This window comes from Stomoxys calcitrans, chromosome 1 (assembly GCF_963082655.1).
Source record: "Stomoxys calcitrans chromosome 1, idStoCalc2.1, whole genome shotgun sequence".
NCBI classification, from domain to species: domain Eukaryota; kingdom Metazoa; phylum Arthropoda; class Insecta; order Diptera; family Muscidae; genus Stomoxys; species Stomoxys calcitrans.
The window spans coordinates 166,410,904-166,436,456 of record NC_081552.1 but is presented as its reverse complement, the minus strand read 5'-3'; positions in this window follow the sequence as shown (position 1 = coordinate 166,436,456).

Sequence of the window (25,553 nt, the reverse complement as noted above, 5' to 3'; positions counted from 1 at the left end):
GACAAATGCGATCCATGGTGGAGGGTATATTAGATTCGGCCCGGCCGAACTTAGTACGCTTTTACTTGTTATAGCTCTTCTGTCCCTTAGTAGGCATTCGCGATATATACAACACTTAGCATTTACACATACAGGCTCCTTATAGAGATTTTATCTGCTCGGGCACGCCTTTACGGACCAGCGCTCTCTTTGTGATCTAGGGTATCAACGACCTTTTTCTAAGTCGATGAAATTTGAGACATAATGGTGGCCTCCATTTGCCTGACTGTTGTGCAATGATCCTCAAGCTGTTAAAGTGGTCGATAGAAATCATTATAGGACGGAAACCGGCTTTCAACCGCCTAAGCCCTTGTTGGATTACGTCTGATACCCTCTTGTTTAAAATGTGAGCTATAAATTTGTTAACCATGCTCAGTAAGGTAATACCCGTCCAATTCCTTCTTTAAGTTAGGTTTTAGGCACGATGACAAAAATTCCTTCTGTCAATTCTGCCGGGAGAAACTCATTATACCTAAACAGGCAAAAGCGTGCTAAGTTCGGCCGGGCCGAATCTTGGGAACCCACCACCATGGATTCTGCTACAAATTTATATAGAATAATTGTAGTTGAAGGGCATAATTTTATTTTACATACCAAGCTTCTGTCAAACCAGCAAAAATTAAAGCTTTTAGGAACCGAACAAAGATGATCGAGAGACCGGACTTATTTTGGCCGTATTTGGCCAACAATTGCGGCTTCCAGAGGCTCAAGAAGTCAAATAGGGAGATAGGTGTATATGGGAGCTCTAACAGGTTATAGACCAATTTGGACCGTACTTGGCGCATTTGTTGGCCCATTTGCAACCCCCAACGACCTACATCGAAATTAAGTATCTGTGTAATATCGTGACTTCGACAAACGGACGGACATTGCTCGATCGACTCAGATCGTTATGGGGTCTTAGACAAATATTTCGATGTGTTACAAACGGAATGACTAGATTAGTATGCCCCCATCTTATGGTGGTGGATATGAAAACATCAATGGTCGATAATAATATTTGGAAGCTAATGCCGATGCCTGCTCTTTATAGCTCGGGTGAAATGCTGTTCGAACCTGATGTTTTGTTGTTTCAAAGATTTGATGGCTTTGAATATCTCAAATAATTCGGGCGGATTACAAGAAATATTCGCATTTTCTGTGTGGAGCCAGAGCATAATGTTTGCTTTTTTGTGTTGGCCGACGATATTATTGAGCCGTAGAATTCGAATCGAGTTGCTGTGTTTTGGCTGTTTCAAGATCTCCTTCATTATGTTTCGCAAGTCTCTTAGGAAGTTGAAATAGGTATTTCCTGGCATTTTTATACCCTCCACCATAGGATGGGGGTATACTAATTTCGTCATTATGATTTTAACTCCTCGAAATTTTGGTCTGAAACACCATAAAGTATATATATTCTTGATCGTCATGTCATTTTAAGTCGATCTAGCCATGCCCGTTTGTCAAATACACGCTTACTTTCGAAGGAGTAACGCTGGCCGCTTGAAATTTTACGCGAATACTTCTTATTAGTGTAGGTCGGATATGTAATGTAAATGAGCCATATCGGTCAATGTTTTGATATAGCTGCCCTACAAACCGATCTTAGATCTTGACTTCTTGAGTCACTAGAGGGCGCAATTCTTATCCAGTTTGGCTGAAAATTTGCATGAGGTGTTTTGTTACGATTTCCAACAACTATGTTGAGTGTGCTTTAAATCGCTGCCATATAAACCGATCTTGAATCTTGACTTCTTAAGGCCCTAGAAAGCGCAATTCTTATCTGATTTGGCTGGCATTATGTAGGAAGTGTTTTGTTATGACTTCCAACAACTGCGCCAAATACGGTTTTAATTGGTCCATAACCTGATATAGCTGCCATGTAAGCCGAACTGGGTTCTTGACTTCTTGAGCATCTAGAGGTCGCAATTATTATCTGATTTGGCTGAAATTTTGTACAACGACTTCTCTCAGGAACTTCAAACTACGTGTCAGTTATGGCCTAAATCGGTCTATAGCCTGATACAGCTCCCATATAAACCGATCTCCCTATTTTACTTCTTGAGCCGAAATTGAGCTGAAATTTTACACAACGACTTGTAATATGGTCTCCAATATTCCATTCAATTATGGTCCGAATCGGACGATAGATATTATAGCTCCAATATTTTAGTAATTCTTTCCTTTTATCAAATGTTTGCTTAAAAAGAAATACCGGGAAAAGAACTCGACAAATGCGATTCATGGTGGAGGGTGTATTAGATTCGGCCCGGCCGAACTTAGCACGCTTTTACTTGTTTCATTTTCCGGTTGAGATCCCTGGGCACACTTCTGTATGTTGTAACACCAAGCGTTTAGAGATATATTGGCTTGCTTGCTATGCAGCATAAGCTGTGGCTTTAGCTATTTTCGATGATCCACTACTTACGTGTTTTGTTTTTAAGGCCAACTTCTGTCTCCGTTGCAGTTATCATGATGTTATTTGCTTCATCCCAGTTTGTGTGTGAGATAGATATCTTCAAATTATTGTGCTGCTGCTTTAAATACCTCAACAGTGGTAGTTATACACCGAAATTGAACTTCTTTAGCTTTGAACTATTCTTGGTTTTGATTGCCTCCATCTTGATTCAGATTGTACAACCAAAATATCGTCGCAGGCGATGTCCGCACCACGCGTGTTCCTCACGTCTAAAAGTGAGCTTTTCCATTTTTTGCTCATCATTATATGCCTAATTTGGTTTTTTTTCCATCTTGTGAGACGCAAGTAATTAACACATTCTACGATTAGGGAATAAAGTACGACTAATTACAACATTATTTGTAAGACACGATTCTATTAGTAGGCTCCCATTTTTTTGACCATAGGATGGGGGTATACTAATCTTGTCATTCCGTTTGTAACACCACGAAATATTCGCCATAAAGTATATTTATTTTTGATCGTCTCGACGTTCTGAGTCGATCTTGTCATGTCCATCCGTCCGTCTGTCGAAATCACGATAGCGGTCGAGCGCGTAAAGCTAGCCGCTTGAAATTCTGCACAGATACTTAATATTGACTTAGGTCATTGGGGATTGCAAATGAACTATATCTGTTCAGTTTTAGGTATAGCTCCCGTATAAACCGATCTCCCGATTTGACTTCTTGAGCCTCCGGAAGCCGCAATTTTGTCCAATTTGGTTGACATTTCACATATAGTGTTCTAGTATGACTTCTAATAATATTGCCAAGTATGGTCTAACTCGGTCTATTACGTGATATAGCTCCCATGTAAACTGATCTCCCGATTTTACTTCTTGAGACCCTGGAAACCGCAATTTTTGTCCAATTTTTGCATGTAGTGTTCTGTTATGACATTCAACAACTGTGCCAAATACGGTCCAAATGAGTTTAGAAGCTTTAATTTATGCTGGTTTGACAGAAGTTTGTTATATAGTATTACATTATGGCCTTTAACTAAGTTTATTTTGTATAAACCTTTAGCAGAATCCATGGTGGTGGTTTCCCAAGATTCGGCCCGGCCGAACTTAGCACGCTTTTACATGTTTCTTGTTAGTTATACTTCCAACTCCGTGCTTCCCATCGCACTCTCTACATTGGTGTTTTCTGGGTCTTCATGTACATTAAAATCGCCCATCAAAACTACAATGTGTCATGATGTACTGCAGCAAGTACTCTATTAAGGGGAATGTAGATACGTTCTTTGTCACTGGTTTCGGCGTCTTCTGTTGGTGCATAAAATTGTTCAATATATACTAGACATTTCGTACTCGACCTCGCGATCTGATAGATATTTTCCTATTGGAGTGTGGCGTTCATTCAATCACTGCTATCCTTGCGGAGAGTGATATTACGAAACTCCACTGGCGGTTGATTTGGTTCGGGGTTTACTAGAGAACAACAATGTTAGTTCGCCTGGTGTCGTGAATTCTCCGGATACGGATTGCGATAGACATCATTGAGAGGGTATTTAAGAGAGACTTTTTAAGACTAATAGCTGATTAGACCACCGTGCAACCACCACTAGGAAGCCACCGTAGCGAAGAGGTTGACATGACCGCCTATGACGCTCGAATCTTGGCGAGCACATCACAAACATTTTTCTGCGCTGCTTATTCCCTCATAATGCTGGCGACATTTGTGAGGTACCATGCCTTTGTTATAACAGCCACGTAAAAATATCTCCAAAAAAAGTTGTCGCACTGCGGCACGCCGTTCGGACTCGGCTATAAACATTGAGTTTGAACTTAAATCGGACAGCACTCACTCATAAGGGAGAAGTTAGCCTCCGTTCCTTAATGAAATGTTCTTGGGCACTTTTACATTTGATTGATTAGGCCAAGAGTGTGATTCTGGTTTTGGGGCTGCCATTCCCCTCATTGACGGACGACAGAGCTTGATTAGCGTTAACCGGGGACAACAAGTTCTTACAGGGTAGTGGGTGAGGTTGTCTCGGAAAGGACAAACTGTGTTCATAATAGCAACTTATATTATATTCGATAAGTAGCTCTCCCCTTTCGTTTATTTACGAACTTCCCCATATCTGGTGATGTTCACTGGCATCACTTACTACAATGAGGCTTTTTTTTCCCGCAGAACATGCTTCATTAAGAAACTTAAGGCTTGCAGGCGGCATCTCTGAATTGCTTGCCGTATATAGCGAATCCAGCCAGTAATGCCCCTCAAAACAAACCGAATATTTCGCTTCCAATAAGTGAATTTATTATGGCAATGAGATTTGCATTAGAGCTGCGTCCCCATCTATAAGGCAAAATATCGATCGAACCCTACTTTAAGACAACATTTTATAAAACAAATTTTCTAGGGCGAATTTTGATTAATTTTTCTCAAGAAAAAAATTGATATATTTTTAAGAAAAAATTGGAGATCCCTTTCATTTGAAAATATTGTGTTACATATTTCTGACATATTAAGCCATCCTTTGGCACCGTTTACTTTTTGGTGCTCCAATAAAAAAAATAAACTCGGTGTCGGCTTGAAACATACACATATGTTTTAAAGGCCCCGGCCTATACGGGATGACTATGAGCACCACACAGGCTGGAACTTTGAGCTCCGACTTGTGTGGTGCCCATCGTTATCACGGGAAGCTTAGCTGAAAGCTACCGGGTACGTCCACGGGATGCGGATGGTGGAAAGCTCCGTTTTTATGCGGAGTAGCTGCAAATGCGGCCGCGGGCAGTCAGCGATTTTCGCGAGGAGAGTCTCAGTGAGGAGTCAGGTGGCACTGGCTCTTAATTCAATACTGAGTGCCAATGATACTCGAGATGACAAGGCGAGTTATTGGCGCCTTCAAATAACCAATGGCTAATATCAGCGTCTGTTCCCAGGTTGGGGGCGGCTGGCGGCGAGCGTCGGATCATGGAGTAAGCGGCTTGCCACAACGAGGGATTTGTGTGCAATCCCACAAAACCCATGCGGTTGGGGCGTTGGGCCAGTAACCCGCCCCCGGAAAACTGAGAACTACTATGAGAAATGAAGGAATAGTAACAAGTTAAAAGGCGTTAAGTTCGGCCGGGCCGAACTTTGGATACCCACCACCTCGGGTATATATGTAAACCACCTTTCGTCAAAATCCTGTTAAAAATGCATACCTTATGCCCCATAGCAGCTATATCAAAATATGTTCCGATTTGGACCAAATACTAATAAGTACAAGTCATTGTTCAAAATATTGGTATTTTTAGTAGCTATATCTAAAAATAAACCGATGTAAATCATAAACGACACAGATGTCGAAAAGTCTAACATAAGTCATTGTGTCAAATTTAAGTGAAATCGGAAGAGAAATGCGCCTTTTATGTGACCAAGATTTTAAATCAAGAGATCATTCTACATGGTAGCTATATCCAAATCTGGAACGATTTGGGCTAAGTTTCAGAAAAATGTCGAAGAGTCTAACACAACGCACTGTCCCAAATTTCAGCGAAATCGGACAATAAATGCGCCTTTTATTCAATAAGATCGGATAATAAGTGTGGCTTTTATGGGCCTAAAACCCTAAATCGGCGGGTCGGTCTATATGGGGGCTATATCATGATATAGTACGATATAGCCCATCCTCGAACTTAACCTGCTTATGGACAAAAAAAGAACCTGTGCAAAATTTCAGCTCAATATCTCTTTTTAAAGCCTGTAGCGTGATTTCAACAGACAGACGGAAGGACGGACGGACATGTCTAGATCGTCTTAGATTTTTACGCTGATCAAGAATATATATACTTTACTAGCTGAGGCGGGCCCGCTCCGCTGCGCCTTCTTTTACTTATATGGAACAAAAGTTTCCTTGGAATATTTATTTTCGACAATTAAAGATCTTTTAGTGAAATACCATGCTGCGAAAATGGTATGTCGCTTGACTAATAGTTTAACAATATAAGTGCCTTTATCTGAATTCCATATGATCTTTATTGGTCTACGAATTTAATTTTAGATGTAAGGTGTACACCATTCCTAATATACTTTATTGCAGCCCCATATTCTCACGATATCTGGTTAAGTGGTGTTTTCGGGGGAGTGGTGGTCCCCAAGATACTTGGCCCAGAAAAAATATCAGCACCGTGCTCTTCTCTCAAATACCATTTATTTAAACTCCATATTGCCATTGGCTTAAGAGGAGTTTACAGGATGAGGCGTCCCCCAAACACATTCGTTTTCTAATCTGAAATAATTTTAATTTGAGCCACATATTGCCATGGTCGAAAAATTTTTTCCCTTTGGGGGTGTTTTGGGAAAGAGATGATGCCCTAAATACATTGTCCTACATTTGGATATCAAATTCGAATTCTACTCCCAAAATACCTTTTTTCAGCCCCAAATTGCGATGGTCACTAAAAAATTGGTCCCGAAAATAGGTATCAATTCTTGCACTACCCCCAATACCTATCATTTAAGCTCCACATTGTCATGGTCGGTAAATATGCCTGATTTAGGAGTGTTTTGAGGAGTTTGATGGTCCCGCAAATTCTAAGCCCTGAAAATATATGAGCAACGTGCTCTATTCTCATATATCTACAATATATATCATTTATTTGAACCCCACAGTGCAATTGGCCTCAAAATTGGAAATCATATTCGTTTTCTAATCTCATTTAAACTCCTTATTGCAAAAGTCAGCAAATATGTCCGGATTGGGGTATTGAGCCTAAAAACTATGAATATTTAGTTCCACTTTAAGACCCAAATTGTCTTGGTGAGCAAATATGTCCTATTTGGGGATTGTTATGGTGGTGGGACGTCCGCTAGATAGTTGGCTCCTAAAGTTGATATCAGATACGTGGTCTAGTCCCACATACCTTTAATTTGAGCCCCATATTTCCACAATCGGCAAACATGATCGGCTTGGGGGCGGATTGGGGGATGGGCGGCCACTCAGTGAGTTGGCCTTGAAAATATATATTGGATTCGTGTTCCACTTTAAAAATCCTCTTATTTGAGCCTCATATTGCAATAGTCAGAAAATTCTTCCTATTTGGGTGGTGTTAGTGTCCCCATGGACACTTTTCCCGAATATTGATATCAAATTCGTGCTTTACTCCTAAAGGCCTTTCATTTGAGCCCCATATTGCAATGGTCCCTTTTTGTCCCCTTTGGGGGATGTTTTTGGTGAGAGGCGGCCCCCCAAAACACTTGGTCCCATATTTGGATATCAGATTCGTATTCTGCATTCAAATATCTTTCATTTGAGTCCCATATTGCCATGGTCGGTTAATATGTCCAAATTAGGGGTGTTTTGGGGCTTGGGGTGGTCCCCCTAGCACTTGGTCCGACAATTGTATATCAAATACGTTTTCGTATCCTAAATACCTTTCATTTGAGTTTGGTAGGTTTTAGGGTGGGGCGGCCCCCCTAGGTACACCATCCGAAATTTGGATACCAAATTTTAATTTTTAGGGTACTATATGAGAGCACACAAAATTTCGCTTAAATCGCACCACTCATCTCCGATATCTGGCGTTTCTGAAAATTAGGGTAAGGGAGAGGGTCCGCCTCCCTTCAGATATCAAAAAATGTAATACCCTATTTTCACCACGGGATCATTATGCACCATCTGTGAAAATTTCAAGAAAATCGGTTCAGCCGTTTCTGATTCTATAAGGAACACACAAACAAACAAACAAGCCTACAAACAAACACAAATTGATTTTTATATATAAGAAGATTACTTACTTTCATTGGCTACGACAGAATATTTGTTCCACCAGCCGAATGCGTTCCAAGCGCCTCGATCTTCTGCGCTCATTCTAAAATCTCTGACACCAAGTTTCGAGGTGTCTCCCACAACTTGGTCTTTCCATCGGGCTTTTGGTCTTCCCGGTTTGCGTGTACCACCGTGTTTGCCTTTAAAAGACTTCTTTGCTGGAGCTTCTTCATCCATTCTGACAACATGACCTAGCCAACGCAACCGTTGTATTTTGATGCGTGTAACTATGCTATCGTCGTCATACAGCTCATACAGCTCGTGGTTCATACGTCGCCTATATTCTCCGTTAACGCAAACTGGTCCATATATTTTACGAAGAATCTTTCTCTCAAATACTCCAAGCACTGCCTCATCTGCTTTCACAAGTACCCATGCTTCAGAACCATATAACAGCACGGGTAGTATCAGTGTCTTGTATAGTGTAATCTTCGTCTGTCGAGAGGTGGCCTTGTTTCTAAGCTGCTTACTTAGTCCAAAGTAGCGTCTGTTTGCCAGTATTATTCGTCGCTTTATCTCAAAACTGGTGTCATTCGTTTCGGTTACGGCGATGCCTATCAGGTCCCATATTGTCATTATAGTCCAAACCTATTTTGGGGGGGTTTTGGGGTCCGGGCGGCCCCCCAACTACTAGGACCCAATTTTTAATATGCAATTTTCCACTCTTAAATACCTTTCATTTAAGTCTCATATTGTCCCAATCGGTTCACTTTTATTGTTGTGTGGTCTTGGGAGGGTCCTCCCCCTTGCGATATCAAAAAATTATTGCTCCTTCCGGACCACTGCCCACAATCTGTGAAAATTTCAAAGAAATCGGTTTAGCCGTTTTTGAGTCTATACGGAACAAACAAATTTACAAACAAACAAACAATTTATTTCTATATATTTATATTGATGATAGGGTCGGAAATGGATATTTCGATGTGTTGCAAACGGATCTGCACCTGGAATGTCCGCACTCTTTATAGAGAAAGTGCAGTATATGCGCTGGCGGATGTATTAGAGAAGAACAAGGCAGATATTACCGCCTTACAGGAAGTGCGATGGACTGGGAATGGCGTCACTACAACACCAAACGGTGACGAACTACAATATATAATAGCTGCCATAACACGAGGCATGAATTTGGTTGTGGATTTGTGGTTAGTCGGAGACTGAAACACTTTGTCTCCAGCTTTACTCCGGTGGATGAGAGGCTAGCCACAATCCGCCACAAAATGACCACTGCCCTTAATGCGAAAATAGGGAAGGAAGACACCTTTGGTCCAACAGTCGGAAAGTTTAGCCTCCCCGAGATAACGTCCAGTAATGGGTTGAGGCTGATAGATTTCGCCACGGCAAAAAACATGTTAGTTAGTAGCACCAGATTTCAACATAAAAATATCCACAAAGCCACATGGCTGTCACCCGATCAAAACACGAGAAACCAAATTGATCACGTTGTGATAGATGGAAGGCATTCGTCCAGCATGTTAGATGTACGATTGATCCTTGGAGCGAATATAGATTCGGATCATTACCTCGTTGCAGCAAACGTTCGCACCCGTTTGAACATGGCGAGGAAAGTACGATCTGACACTGTACGGAAGCTGGACATTGAAAAGCTGCAAACACAACAAATGGCAGCGGCATACTCGGCTTACTCGCTGAACTATTTTAGACCGGAGGCGACACGCTGGTAAGGTTTAAGCATCAGCTCATCTGCGCAATCTGGCTAGAAGAACGCATAGCCGATGATTGGAACCTCAGCATACTATGTCAACTACAGAGGAATAAGTCTCCTCCCCATCGCATACAAGATACCATACTGTGTGAAAGATTGAAACCTAAAGTCAGTGAGATAATTGGGCCCTATCAAGCGGCTTTAAACCTGGTAAATCCACCCTAGACCAGATATTCACACTGCGCCAAATCCTGGAAAAGACCCGAGAAGGACAAATCAACACCTACCATCTCTTCGTTGACTACAAAGCCGCCTTCGATACTCCTTTACGTTCAAAGGTATTTCAAGCCATGTCTGAGTTTGGTATCCCTGCAAAATTAATAAGACTCTGCAGGATGACGCTTGCTGATACGCGTTTCAGACAAGGAGATAGCCTATCGTGCGATCTTTTTAATATCCTGTTGGAGAAAATTATACGAGATGCAGATGTGAATAGATATGGCACACTACTCACAAGAGAACACATGCTACTCGCCTATGCCGGCGACATCGATATCATAGGTCGGTTACCGGAAGTAGTAACTGCAGCCTTTGAAAGAATCGAAAAAGATTCAGTGAAATGGGTCTGGCAGTAAATGGAGATAAAATGAAATGGATGGTTTCAACTCCCAAAAAGCCTTGCACAACCGAGCAGATAAAGAAAATGGAGAAAGTTGGGAACCACAACTTTGAGACAGTCAGTAACTTTATCTACCTCGGCATCGCCGTAACCGAAACGAATGACACCAGTTTTGAGATAAAGCGACGAATAATACTGGCAAACAGACGCTACTTTGGACTAAGTAAGCAGCTTAGAAACAAGGCCACCTCTCGACAGACGAAGATTACACTATGCAAGACACTGATACTACCCGTGCTGTTATATGGTTCTGAAGCATGGGTACTTGTGAAAGCAGATGAGGCAGTGCTTGGAGTATTTGAGAGAAAGATTCTTCGTAAAATATATGGACCAGTTTGCGTTAACGGAGAATATAGGCGACGTATGAACCACGAGCTGTATGAGCTGTATGACGACGATAGCATAGTTACACGCATCAAAATACAACGGTTGCGTTGGCTAGGTCATGTTGTCAGAATGGATGAAGAAGCTCCAGCAAAGAAGTCTTTTAAAGGCAAACACGGTGGTACACGCAAACCGGGAAGACCAAAAGCCCGATGGAAAGACCAAGTTGTGGGAGACACCTCGAAACTTGGTGTCAGAGATTTTAGAATGAGCGCAGAAGATCGAGGCGCTTGGAACGCGTTCGGCTGGTGGAACAAATATTCTGTCGTAGCCAATGAAAGTAAGTAATCTTCTTATATATAAAAATCAATTTGTGTTTGTTTGTAGGCTTGTTTGTTTGTTTGTGTGTTCCTTATAGAATCAGAAACGGCTGAACCGATTTTCTTGAAATTTTCACAGATGGTGCATAATGATCCCGTGGTGAAAATAGGGTATTACATTTTTTGATATCTGAAGGGAGGCGGACCCTCTCCCTTACCCTAATTTTCAGAAACGCCAGATATCGGAGATGAGTGGTGCGATTTAAGCGAAATTTTGTGTGCTCTCATATAGTACCCTAAAAATTAAAATTTGGTATCCAAATTTCGGATGGTGTACCTAGGGGGGCCGCCCCACCCTAAAACTTACCAAACATATATTTAGACCAATCACTACAATATGGGATTCAAATGAAAGGTATTTAGGATAAGAAAACGTATCTGATATCCATTTATCGAACCAAGTGCTAGGGGGACCACCCCAACCCCAAATACACCCCTAAATCGGACATATTTACCGACCATGGCAATATGGAACTAAAATGAAAGGTATTTGCGAGTAGAATACGAAACTGATATCCAAATGTGGGACCACGTTTGCCCTTGCCCAAAAAACCCCCCAAACAGGACTTATTTACTGACCATGGGAATATGGAGCTTAAATAAAAGGTATTTGAGTGTAGAATTGGAATATGATATCCAAATATGAGACCAAGTGTTTGGGGGGCCGCCTCTGCCCAAAATCCTCCCCCAAAGTGGACACATTTAAGACCATAGCCACATGGGGCTCAAATGAAAGGTCTTTGGGAGTAAAGCACAAATCTGATATCAATATTCGGGAAAAGTTTCTATGGGGCCACCCCACACCCACAACACCACCGAAACCCCAAAACACCCCTAAATCGGACATATTCACCGATCATGGCAATATGGGACTCAAATGAAATGTATTTGCGAATAGAATACGAATCTGATATTCAATTGTGGGACCACGTTTCCGGGGGGTGGACGCTTTCCCCAAAACACCCCTCAACAGGACTTATTTACTGACCATGACAATATGGGGCTTAAATTAAAGGTATTTGAGTGTAGAATTAGAATCTGATATCCAAATATGGGACCAAGTGTTTGGGGGGCTGCCTCTCCTCAAAAACATCCCCCAAAGGGCACAAATTTACGACCATAACCATATGGGGCTCAAATGGGGGTTGGGAAAAGTGTCTATGGGGCCACCCCACCCCCACAACACCACCCAAATAGTAAGTATTTGCTGACTTTTGAAATATGAGGCTCAAATAAGAGGGTTTTTAGAGTGGAACACGAACCCGATATATATTTTCAAGGCCATCTCACTGAGTGGCCGCCCATCCCCCAAAACACCCAAGCCGGTCACGTTTGCCTACTATGGAAATATGAGCTCAAATTAAAGGTATTTGGGAGTAGACCACGTATCTGATATCAACATTAGGGACCAACTGTCTAAGGGAAGTCCCACCATCATAACAACCCCCAAATAGGACGTATTTGCTCACCAAGACTATTTGGTTCGTTAAGAGAGAGGAACTTAATACTTATAGTTTTTAGTGCCAATACCCCAATCCGGACATGATTGCCGACTTTTGCAATAAGTAGTTTAAATGAGATTAGAAAACGAATTTGATATCCAATTTTGATGCCAATGGCAATATGGGGTTCAAATTCCGGGCTTAGTGTTTGAGCGACTACCCCAATCACCAGAACACCCCTAAATAGGCCATATTTACCGACCATGTCATTGTGGAGCATAAATGAAAGGTATTGGGGTGTAGAGCAAGAATTGATACCCACTTTCCGGACCAATTTTCTGGGGGTCAACCCTTTCCCAAAATATGGGGTTCAAATAAATGATATATAGATATATGAGAATAGAGCATTTTGCTGATATATTTTCCGGGCTTAGTGTTTGGGGACCACCCCAATCCCCAAAACTCCCCTAAATTGGCCATATTTACCGAGCATGTCAATATGAAGATTAAATGAAAGGTATTGGGGGGTAGAGCAAGAATTGATACCCACTTTCGGGACCAATTTTCTGGGGGTCAACTCCATTCCCAAAATACCCCACAAGCAGCAATTTTTTAGTGACCATCGCAAAATGGGGCTCAAATAAAGGTATTTTGGAATAGAAAACGAATTTGATATCCAAATTTAGGACCATGTATTTAGGTAATCACCCCTTCCCCAAAACACCCTGCAAAGGGTAAAATATTTTCGACCATGCCAATATGTGGTATTTAAGATTAGAAAACGAATTTGATAAACTATTTTGGGCCATGTGTTTGGGGGACGCATCATCGTGTAAAGTCCCCTAAACCAATGGCAATATGGGGTTAAAATAAATGGTTTTTTTAAAGAAGAGCACGATGCTGATTTTTTTCAGGGCCAAGTGCCTGGGGGACCACCTCACCCCCGAAAACATCACTAAATCCGATATCATGAGAGTAGCGGTCTGAAATGAAGTATTTTAAGAATGGAGTACACCTTACATCCAAATTTAAATTAGTAGACTAATAAAGATCATATGGGATTCGGACAAAGGCACTTATATTGTTAAACTGTTTGTCAAGCTATATAATGTTTTCGTAGCATGGTATTTCACTAAAAGCTCTTTAATTGTCGAAAACAAATATTCCAAGGGAACTTTTGTTCCATATAAAGTAAAAGATGGCGCAGCGGAGCGGGCCCGGGTCAGCTAGTGTAAGTAAGTTTTAAAGGTTGCCACTTTTCACGAAAATATTTATTCTCATATAACTACCACCTTCTATATGTCAGGTAGGTTAGGTTGAAAAGAGGGTGCGGATATATTTCCGCCCCATGCCACTATGGACATACACCTTATCCTGCAACCGGCTTGTAGTGTGATCTTAATACTTCTAAGTAACCTCGATAAGAAAATGTAATGTCAGGAATTCCGAGCTCCTAACGAAATCTTTCATTGTTTTCTATAGCACGCACCTAAGTCGGATCATGTCTGGTATTTTCTCCCCACCTAATTGCCGGTGTCGGTTAACCGCGAAGGCCGGGCAGTGACATAGGAAATGCTTCAACGTCACTTCATCTTACCCCATGCTTTACACATGCTATCAATTGCAGCACCTATTCGGTATAAGTGAGTTCTTTATGATACCGAAAGCTATACTAACCTCCTTCCTCCTCCTTTCAGTAGTAGCCTGGTCTTCTCACGATTCGGAGCTCAATCATGTGAAGTGATCTAGTTTCTAATCGGGCATTTTCCGCTGTGCGAGTATATATAGCATATAGAGCAAAACCCTCTGTGGATTTCTTCATCTTGCGTCAACTTTTACCGCATTTAATGCATTGTCCCATTCATTTTCTATCAGGTCCCTTGAATTTCCACTCCAGATGTCCTGCTCCAAAGCACCTGAAGCTGCGTTTTCTCTCATCCCTATATTTCAGGCGACAGTTTGTCATTCCAATTAGGAGCCTGCTTGTCTTCTGCAATTCATTGACGCAGCTAGCTGACAGGGAGACGATGGCCCTTTTCTGTTCTCTGAAATTAATTGCAGTTAGTTACACAGTCACCTCTTCAACTATTGTTCTCGTTACCTTGATCACTGCATCAATGATCTCTTCGACGGTGGAGAGGGAATTCAGGTAGCGGTTCTCTATTGTCACCTTTGGTTTTAGTTCCTGCACGACTGTAGCCTCCTTAAGAGTGCTCTTGAGGGACTTGCAAAACAGCTCCTTACTCCACCCTCTGAACATCACGAGGAGAATAGCGCCGGTTTTCGTCTTCTGGATGGAGCGGAACGCGAAGTACGCCTTTGGTCCCTAAGCACTTCCTTGTAGCTGTGCCGTTCTTTCGGCTATATTATCTCTGACTCTCTTTGGAGACTTTGCCTCTTTGTCGCACTTCCTCCTTTCGGCCGTTTTCGCTGGTGGACTTTTTCTTCTTCTTGATGGGTTTTCATCGACTTCACTGTTGTTCGATGTCGTAGGAGTCTCTGCTGTTCTTGGCCTGCTTAGATGATTTTGCTCCTCAGCGGTTTTCCAATTTCTGGCGTGGCTTTCTATAATGTCTAATAGTTCCTCTATCTCTTCTTCTGAAAGTTGCATCTTCAAGATGAACTATTGTCTAGAAGATCTAGTGCTGTCTTCGCATTCTCCGTTGGGGTACAGTCTTACGCCATACTTCTTACATCCTTTTCCTTCTCGACACTGGGCCCGGGGGCTCGAGCAGAATTCACCGGTGATCGATGTACTTTCGATCTTCTTCTCTGCTGCTTGTTGGTGTTGGTTGGTGTCTCCAGTTTGATTGGGTTCCAAAATAGAGCTGTTATCTCTCTCTGAAAATAAAGTCGCCCTTTATGTTGAACCCGAGGGTGCCTTTCAGGCAGTGAGGTTGAAGGAAGACCTTATGAGTATTTGCGTTCAGAACCAGGTCGGCTTTTAATTTGGATATCGTTTCAACAAAACCTATATTACCTAATTAATGCTTACAAGTTGGAGAGCGTTCTCTAAGCCCAGCCAGGGGTTTAGTAGGACGCAGGCAACATTAGCATAAAAGCCATATCGTGAAGAATGTCACTCCCTCCTACTCGGGTAACAGAATACCAAAGCTGTCAGCCAAAGAGGCAAAGTCTCCAAAGAGAGTCAGAGATAATAAAGCCGAAAGAACGGCACAGCTACAAGGAAGTGCTTAGGGACCAAAGGCGTACTTCGCGTTCCGCTCCATCCAGAAGACGAAAACCGGCGCTATTCTCCTCGTGATGTTCAGAGGGTGGAGTAAGGAGCTGTTCTGCAAGTCCCTCAAGAGCACTCTTAAGGAGGCTACAGTCGTGCAGGAACTAAAACCGTAGCATCAATCCAATTGCAAAGCCCAATTTGTTGGGGAACCCACGGTACCCTTTCACCATGTCGCGAAGACGTTGTCGGGTATAAATGCCTTTTTGTCCTCGATCTTCGCCGCTTGTGGTCGGGGGCTCCTTATTTTGCACAGCTGACCTATAGGTCGTTCAGATATCCGTTCGTCCATCTGTCTGTCGAAAGCACGCTAACTTGCGAAGAAGTAAAACTAGGAGCTCTCACAAATACTTCTTATTAGTGTAGCGACCTAAATGGGCCAAATCGGTCCATGTTTTGATAAAGCTGTCTATTAACCTATTTTCGGTCTTGACATCTTGAGCTTCTAGAGGGCGTAATTCATATCCGATTTGGCTGAAATTTTACACATATCCTTGTGGAATGACTTCCAACAACTGTGTCAAGTATGGCATAAATCATTCCATAACCAGATAAAGCCGCCATATAAACCGATTTCCCGATTAGATTTCTTTAGCTGCTACAGGGCATGATTCTTATTCGATTTGTCCGAAATTTTGCACATATCATTTTGGTATGACTTTCAATATCTGTGACAAGTATGGTCCAAATCTCTCTATAACCTGTTATAGGCGCCATATAAATCGATCTCCCGATTAGACTTCTTGAGCTTCAAGAGGTCGCAACTCTTATCCAATTTGGCTGAAATTTTGAATATGTCGTTTTGGTATGACCCCAACAACTGTGCCATATATGGTCTAAATCGGTTGATAACCTGATATAGCTGTCATATAAACCGATCTCCCAATTTGACACTCTGAGCTACTAGAGGGCGCAATTTTTACTCGATTTGACTGAAATTTTGAAGGTGGTATTTTTCTATGACTTTTAATAGCTGTGACAAGTACGATCCATATTGGTCAATAGCTTGATGTTGCGATCCATGGTGGAGGGTATGAATTCCCGAAAGTCCATCTTTTAATATATATTTATTAATCTTATTTTGATGACTCAATAAAACATTTTTCATGTATGCAATGAAGCCTTACGATGGCTAATAATCCATGACAAATTTCATTGATGCAGCGTACGATTTCATTCTTGTTATGAAGCTTTTCCTTTCAGTATACTTATTGCTAGATGTATAATTGCATGTATTTGTGGTTGATATACGCTGCAGTGGTCAAGTAACATTCTCGATATGACCACTGCATATGACCAGAATACACCTCAAAGACCACCTGGTCGTCTTAAATTTAGGCTTCTAAGGGATGAAGAAGTCAAATCCGGGATTCGTTTTTTATCTGTCTGGGCTATTTCTGTTTACAGACCGGTTCGGATCATATTTGGCATAGATGTTCTGAGTCATAACACAATTATTTGTTGCAAATTTTAACCAAGTCGATTGAAAATTGAGGTTTTTAAGGGCTCAGGAAGTCAAATCTAGGTATCGGTTCATGTGGGGCTATATCTGTTTATAGACCGATTCGGAACATACTTGGCATGGATGTTGGAAGTCATAACACAAGTCTTTGTTCCAGATTTCAGCCAAATCGGATGAAAATTTAGGCTTCTAAAGGCTCAAAAAGTCAATTGCGGTGATCGGTTTATATGGGAGATATATTCAAATCTGAACCGATATGGCAATACGTTGGAGATTGGGGACCTACGTAAATAAGATGTATCTATGTGGCTATCTTTTTTTGTGCGACCGCTATCGTGATTTCGACAGACGGACGGACATGGCATGGACATGACTGAATGTCGAGACGATATAGAATACAAATACTTTTAGGTGGCAGATTCTTATTTCGAGGTACAATATAAACCGATCTAGGATGTAGATTTCTTGAGCCACTATAGACAGTATTTCTTGTCTGATTTGGCTTTAATTTAGCATGCGATGTTTTCTTGTGACTTCAAACAACTGTACTAAGTATGATTTAATCGGTCAATAACTTTATAAAGCTGCCATATAAACCGATATGGGATCATAACTTCTTTAGTGATAGAGGGGGCAATTTTTATCTGATTTGGTTGAAATTTTGGATGAGCTATTTTGTCTTCCAATAATAATGCTAAATATGGTCTAAATCGGTTCATAGTCTGATATAATTCCCATATATACCGATCTCCCAATTTTACTTCTTCAGCACCTAAAGGGCGCAACTCTTATACGAATTGGCTGAAATTGTACACAATGACTTATACTACGGTCTCCAACATTCAATTTAATTTTTGTTCGGATTGGACCATAACTTGATATAGTTTCAATAGCATAACAAATATTATCGATTATCCTTTGTTCGCCTAAAAAGAGATACAATGCAAAGAACTCGACAAATGCGATCCATGATGGTGGAGACATTAGACTCAGCTCGGCTGAAATTAGCACGCTTTTACTTGTTTAAACTAAATTTATGATATCAATAAGATTTTATACCCTCCACCATAGGATGGGGGTAAACTCATTTCTTCGACGATCGTCATGAACTTGAGCTTCTAGAGGGCACAATTGTATTCCTATTTATCTGAAATTTTGTATGAGGTGTTTTTTATGACTTCCAATAACTGTGCTAGGTATGGTTCAAATCGGTTCATAACCTGATATAGCTGTCATGTAAGCCGATCTCGGATTGTGACTTCTTGGGCCTCTAAAGGGCGCACTTCTCCTATTTGGCTGAAATTTTGATCAAAGGCTTCTCCTTTGGCCTTCACCATATGGCCTGAATCGGTCCATTAGCTCATATAGCTCCCATATAAACAAATCTCTCGATTTAATTTCTTGAGCCTATATAGGGCTCTACTTTTATCCGACTTGGCTGAAATTTTGCACAATAACTTCTCCCATGGCATCTAACATACGTGCTTAGTTTAATCTGAATCGGCTCAAAACCTGATATTGCTCCTATATAAACCGATCTCTCGATTGAGCTTCTTGAGACCCTACATTGCGCAATTTTTGTCTGACTTGGCTAAAACTTTGCGCACTGACTTTGTCTACAACCTCTTACACACTCGTAGAAAAAAGTTTACTGAAAATAGCAAGCACTGTCTGCTGAATATTAGTAAATTATTTTGCTGCTTTTGTAGCAGTAGTTACAACAGTAGTACTGCAATTTCAGAGTAGCAGTCTTACTGCTGAAAAGTCAGTTGTTTGCTGAAAATGACTGCTTCTTAATTATGAGGGGGATATTAGAAGAAAAATAGAACACATATGTAAATGGGTATCTCAGTGGAAGTTTATAATCACCACTGAATGTATATTTTCCATAACCTTTTTTCTTTAAATTTAGATACAAAAGACCATGCCAGTCATACGCACATTGATAGAGCAATAACAAACAAGTAAAAAGGCGTTAAGTTCGGCCGGGCCGAACTAAAAAATAAACCGATCTGAACCATATACGACACGGATGTCGAAAAGCCTAACATAAGTCACTGTGTCAAATTTCAGTGAAATCGGATTATAAATGCGCCTTTTATGGGGCCAAGACCTTAAATCGCGAAATCGGTCTATATGGCAGTTATATTCAAATCTGGACCGATCTGGGCAAAATTGAAGAAGGACTTCGAAGAGCCTAACCGAACTCACTGTCTCAAATTGCAGCGACATCGGACAATAAATGCGTCTTTTATAGCCCCAAAACCTAAAACCTAGATATCGGTCTATATGGCAGCTATATCCAAATCTGGACCGATCTGTGCGATATTGCAGAAGTATGTCAAGGGGTTTAACTTAACTCACTGTCCCAAATTTCGGCGATATCGGACAATAAATAAGCATTTTATGGGCCCAAAACCATAAATCAAGAAATTGGTCTATATGGCAGCTATATCAAAATCTGAACCAAATTGAAGAAATATGTCGAAGGGCCTAACACAACTCACTGTCCCAAATTTCAGCAACATCGGATAATAAATGTGGTTTTTATGGGCCTTAGACCCTAAATCGGAGTATCGGTCTATATGGCAGCTATATCCAAATCTGGACCGATCTGAGCCAAATTGAAGAAGGATGTCGAAGGGCCTAACACAACTCACTGTCCCAAATTTCAGCAAGATCGGATAATAAATGTGGCTTTTATGGGACTAAGAACCTTAATCGGCCGATCGGTCTATATGGGGGCTATATAAAGATATAGTCCTATATAGCCCATCTTCGAACTTAACCTGCTTATGGACAAAGAAAGAATCTCTGCAAAATTACAGCTCAATATCTCTATTTTTAAAGACTGTAGCGTGATTTCAACAGACAGACGGACGGACATGGCTAGATCGTCTTAGATTTTTACGCTGATCAAGAATATATATTCTTTATAAGGTCGGAAATGGATATTTCGATGTGTTGCAAACGGAATGACAAAATGAATATATCCCCATCCTTCGGTGGTGGGTATAAAAATGCGAGCTAGCTCAGACACATTTCGAAATGTATACCAACGGATGGATCAGGAAGCTTCTTTACAGGAAGCTTCTCTACATCTCTACCAACAAAGTTTCTAAAAAATGCCTTAAGTAATCAAAATAAGTAACAGGCAACCATAAAAAGTAGCATACACGTTTTTTTAGCAGACTTGTAGTTGAAATAGCAGTTAGAAATATTTGCTAAAACAGCAGTTTATTTGCTGAAACAACAGTAATGTCTGTCCCATTTTCAGTAGACAAAAATTGCTGTTTTAGCAAACATTTGTGCTGTTTTAAATAACAAATTGGGTTGAATGCATACGTGCCAAATATGGTCTGAATCGACCTATAACCCGATATAGCTCCCATATTAACTGATTTTTCTTCTTGATCCCCTATATGTCGCAATACTTTTCCTATGTGTCTGAAATTTTGCGCAATGACTTTTAATATGGTCTTCCACATTCGAACCATGTAAGGTCCGAACTGGTTCATAATCTGATTTAGCTTCAATAACATAGTAATTCTTATCTAATAGATATAGGGCGAAGAACTTGACAAATGTGATCCATGTGGAGCATATATAAGATTCGACCCGACCGAACATAGCACGCTTTTACTTGTTTTATTTTCTTTTTTCTTTCTGTAAGCTTATCGACTACTTGGAACCCTCTCATATCTAAACAAAACAAGTAAAAATGCGTTAAGTTCGGCGGTGTACTTTGGATACCTACCACCTTGGGTATATATGTAAACCACCTTTCGTCAAAATCCAGTGTAAAATGCATACCTTATGCCCTATAGCAGCTATATCGAAATATGTTCCGATTTCGACCAAATACTAAAAGTACAAGTCATTGTTCAATTGTGTATAACAAAATATTGGTCTTTTTAGTAGCTATATCTACAAATAAACCCATCTGAACTATATACGACACGCATGTCGAAAAGCCTAACATAAGTCACTGCGTCAAATTTCAGTGAAATCGGAATATAAATGCGCCTTTTATGGCGTCAAGACTTTTAATCGAGATATCGGTGTATATGGCAGCTATATCCAAATCTTGACTGATCTGCGCCAAATTGAAGAAAAATGTTGAAGGGCCTAACACAATTTACTGTCCCAAGTTTTAGCAAAATTAGATAATAAATGTGGCTTTTATTGGCCTAAGACCCTAAATCGGAGGATCGGTCATATGACAGCTATATCCAAATCTGGACCAATCTGAGCCAAAGTGAAAAAGAATGTCGAAGGGCCTAACACAACTCACTGTCCCAAAGTTAAGCAAAATCGGATAAAAAATGTGGCTTTTATGGACCTTAGACTCTAAATCGGCTGATCGGTCTATATGGGGGCTATATCAAGATATAGACCGATATAGCCCATTTTCGAACTTAGCCTGCTTGTGGACAAAAAAAAAAAGATGCTGTGCAAAGTTTCAGCTCAATATCTCTATTTTTAAAGACTGTAGCGTGATTTCAACAGACAGATGGACGGACATGTTTAGATCGTCTTAGATTTTTACGCTGATCAAGAATATATATACTTTATAGGGTCGGAAAAGGATATTTCGATGTGTTGCAAACGCAACGACAAAGTGAATATACTCCCATCCTTCGGTAGTGGGTATAAAATTGGTATGTATGTAATAAAACTTTCTTTTCACAAAATATCATCCTACGGAAAATGAAAGCAGTGGTCTTTTCTTTGTAAATATTATAACAAATGTCGTCTCAGTACAATTTTAATGAAACAAATTGATATCGTCGTTTTCGTTAAGAGTAAACGACGATGACGACTATATAAGATTGCGGGGAAAACTACATTTATTACATGCCATAACGTTGTCACAAATAGTTCACTCATACTTACCTTCGTTGCTCCCTTGATCCAACAATCCCTTGATATATAACAATTGATGCTGTAGTGTGTAGTCTGGCAACTGCCATGAAAAGCGTTCCAAAGAAAGTGACATAAGTGATGTGATGATGTTAAATGCAAATGACATCGACGTGTTTCTAATGACACTGACTTGCAGCCAGGATTTTGCTGTTGTAAAACTTTCGCATGTAGCAAAATGCAAACAAAAACAATAATAATACACAGTCTTAAAAAGAGAGCAAAGGGGGAAAGGAAACGCAAGAGTATCATAATACATCTCAAAGCCTGAGGCTTAGAGGGTTCTATTAAATGCCACTAAAATAATGTAAAGCATATTAAGCTGACATAGTGGGAAAGGATCGAAAATATGTATGTGAAATTTGCGTTGTATAAAATTTTAAGATAAAGGTATAAACAGGTGAGGTGAGGAAAACAAAACAGACAGGAAACGAGGTACTAATAGGGTGTGATGCGAACTCTCACCACATTTCGTGAAGTAGTGCCAACATTAATAATCGGGGCCAGGCCCTGCAGAATTCTTCCATAATAACGATCTAATAACACCGGACCTGGTGGAATATTTCCGGCGTTATTACAGAAAGAGACCGACTATCTGGCGCCTCATCTGACCACTATATTCACAGCGTGCTTAGGACTTACATATACTCCTAAAGCCTAAAAGGAGGCAAGGGTGGTATTTATACCCAAGCCCGGCAAGGTAAGTTATGCGACACCAAAAGCCTACAGACCTATAAGCCCTACGTCCTTTGTACTCAAAACCATGGAACGTATTGTGGATACCATGATAAATAGTAGTGTATCCAGCGAACTGCTCAAATACAAACAGCATACTTATGTCAAGGGACGGATGGTTAAGACTGCCCTGCACGAGGTTGTGCATAAAATAGAAGAATCCTTCGATGACAAAACATAAACACTGGCGGTGTGCATTGACATCGAGGGGGCTTTTAACAATGTGCGGACCGACACACTAATCCAATCCTTAGACCAGTACCGGGTGGACCCCTTAGAGACTGGATAAACCATATGCTAAGGAACAGGTGGATACATTGTGTGTCCATGGTATGAAAATAAGGGAGAAAGTGGCACAGGGCACGCCACAGGGGACCATTTTATAGCCACTCTTTGGGTAACCACCAAAAGTGACCTATTACGGATGCAGATTGAGGGGGAATTTGATCCCATTTGCTATACAGACGATGTTATAATAAGGACCAGGCATCAGGTTTAGAGAACATGAGACATGGGATATCCGACCCATTGACATAGAGATTAAGTGTGAGACAGCCACTGCGGCTATGAGACTGTAGGAGATGGGAGAATGGATTGAGGATAGGAGCAGCTCATACCAGAGCGGTATAATCGTGGTGACAATAAGAAACCTGGAAGGAAGGGAAGAGGTTTCCGATCGGATACTTGAGATGAACTTTGAAGTCGAGTGCGAGGCACTGCTGCCATCGGCACAGTCTTGGACTGACGGAACCCTAGTATGGCCATCTGGAAGATCATGTTGCACGGATGGATCAAAGCTAGGGGACAGAGTGGGCCTAGAGGTATACATACCGATCCCAGGGACTATGATCTGTTATAGACTGCCTGACCATAATACGATCCTGCAGGCGGAGATCCGGGCGATCACGGAATGCGTGAGGTGGTGGGTGCTAACGCGAGGACGTCGAGTGTGAACATCTTTACGGACAGAAAAATGGCCATATGGGCAATAACAACCAGGTCGGTAAGGTCACGAACAGTCTTGCAATGTAAGAAGAATATTAACGCCTTGTCTGAGGATGCCAAAGTCAGCATCTCTTTGGGTGCCGGGCCATAACGGTGTAAAGTTGAATGAAAGTGCAGACGATTTGGCGGTGGAGGCCATATGAATGCTGTCAATAAACTTGGTTAACCCGAAGCCTTTCACGTCGGCGCAGTCCGAGTTAAGGGCGTGGGCGACGAACGAATGTAACACTGTGAAACAGTGAGACAGTCGGTAAGACGGCGATAATCCTATGGGGTGATCCCGATCCTGATAGGACGAGGCATTTATTGAAAGGAAGTAAGAAGGAGGTCAATAAAGCTTTTGGTATCATAACGGGACACATAAGACTACGAGCTCCCTTATGCAAAATCGGAGCGACAAGTGATAGCATATGTAGAGCATGTGGGGAAGATGATGAGACGTTGGATCATTTTCTATGTCATTGCCCGGCTTTCGTGGCCAACAGACACCGGCACTTAGGTGGGGACACAATACCAGACATAAACCAAATAAGGGGAGTGGTATGGAAAACAATTAAGGATTTTGTAAGTAGCGCCTTTCCTAATGTAAAATTTGCTTTTTCGAGGTTACTTTTTGGTATTTAGAATGCACAACAAGCCGATTACTGGCTTAGGCGTTTGTCCATTGTGGCATGGGGCAGATAAGTTTCCGCACCCTCTTTTCAACCTATCCTATTTTAACCGAAAAATCTTAACAAAATAATCGCGTTGAGGAATGTCGAGTTGAAAAATGCAACTCTTCAAACAAATGTTAAAAAAATCAACTAGCAAAAAAAAACAATTTTTAGCTTTGACGGCCAAAAACACTACTTCACGTGTAGGAGCACAGAATCACGCTCGCGGCTTTTCCGAAAGCTGAATAGAATACCAACCCTTAAAGGTGATTTTTGTTTACTTTTCTGTGTTGCTTTTGTAGGATTTGAGTGTAGAGTTGCATATTAGCAACACGATGCTAAAAAACAAAGCTCGACGCGCTCATTCTGTTTCGGCCTTAACTCTTCATAAAATTAAAACATCAATTTTGTAATGCTCGAATTAGAAGAAGAATTCAGCATTCATCAATATACATCTGGGAATTGCAGTATGAATTTAGTACCTAGTAGCAAACAAAAGGTGTTACCAGGTATACACTGGTATATATGTCAGATTAGGAATGACAACTACATAATATATTTCTAACTGACAGCCCATTATGTGGTTTAAAAATCACCAAAAGCGATTGACGCTGAGTTTATTTGAAGAGAATGTTATTCGTGATTGAGTTCAAGCGCAATGATGCGATTCGTTATATTTGGCTGGAAAATCACAATCACATCCTGAGCTGTTGCAATTTTTCCGCTCCGGTAAACATTTTTTCGCTCCGCTCCCGCTCCTTTATATTTAAACAGACTACTTATTTTTTCAATTTAATGGCTAATTTTCCT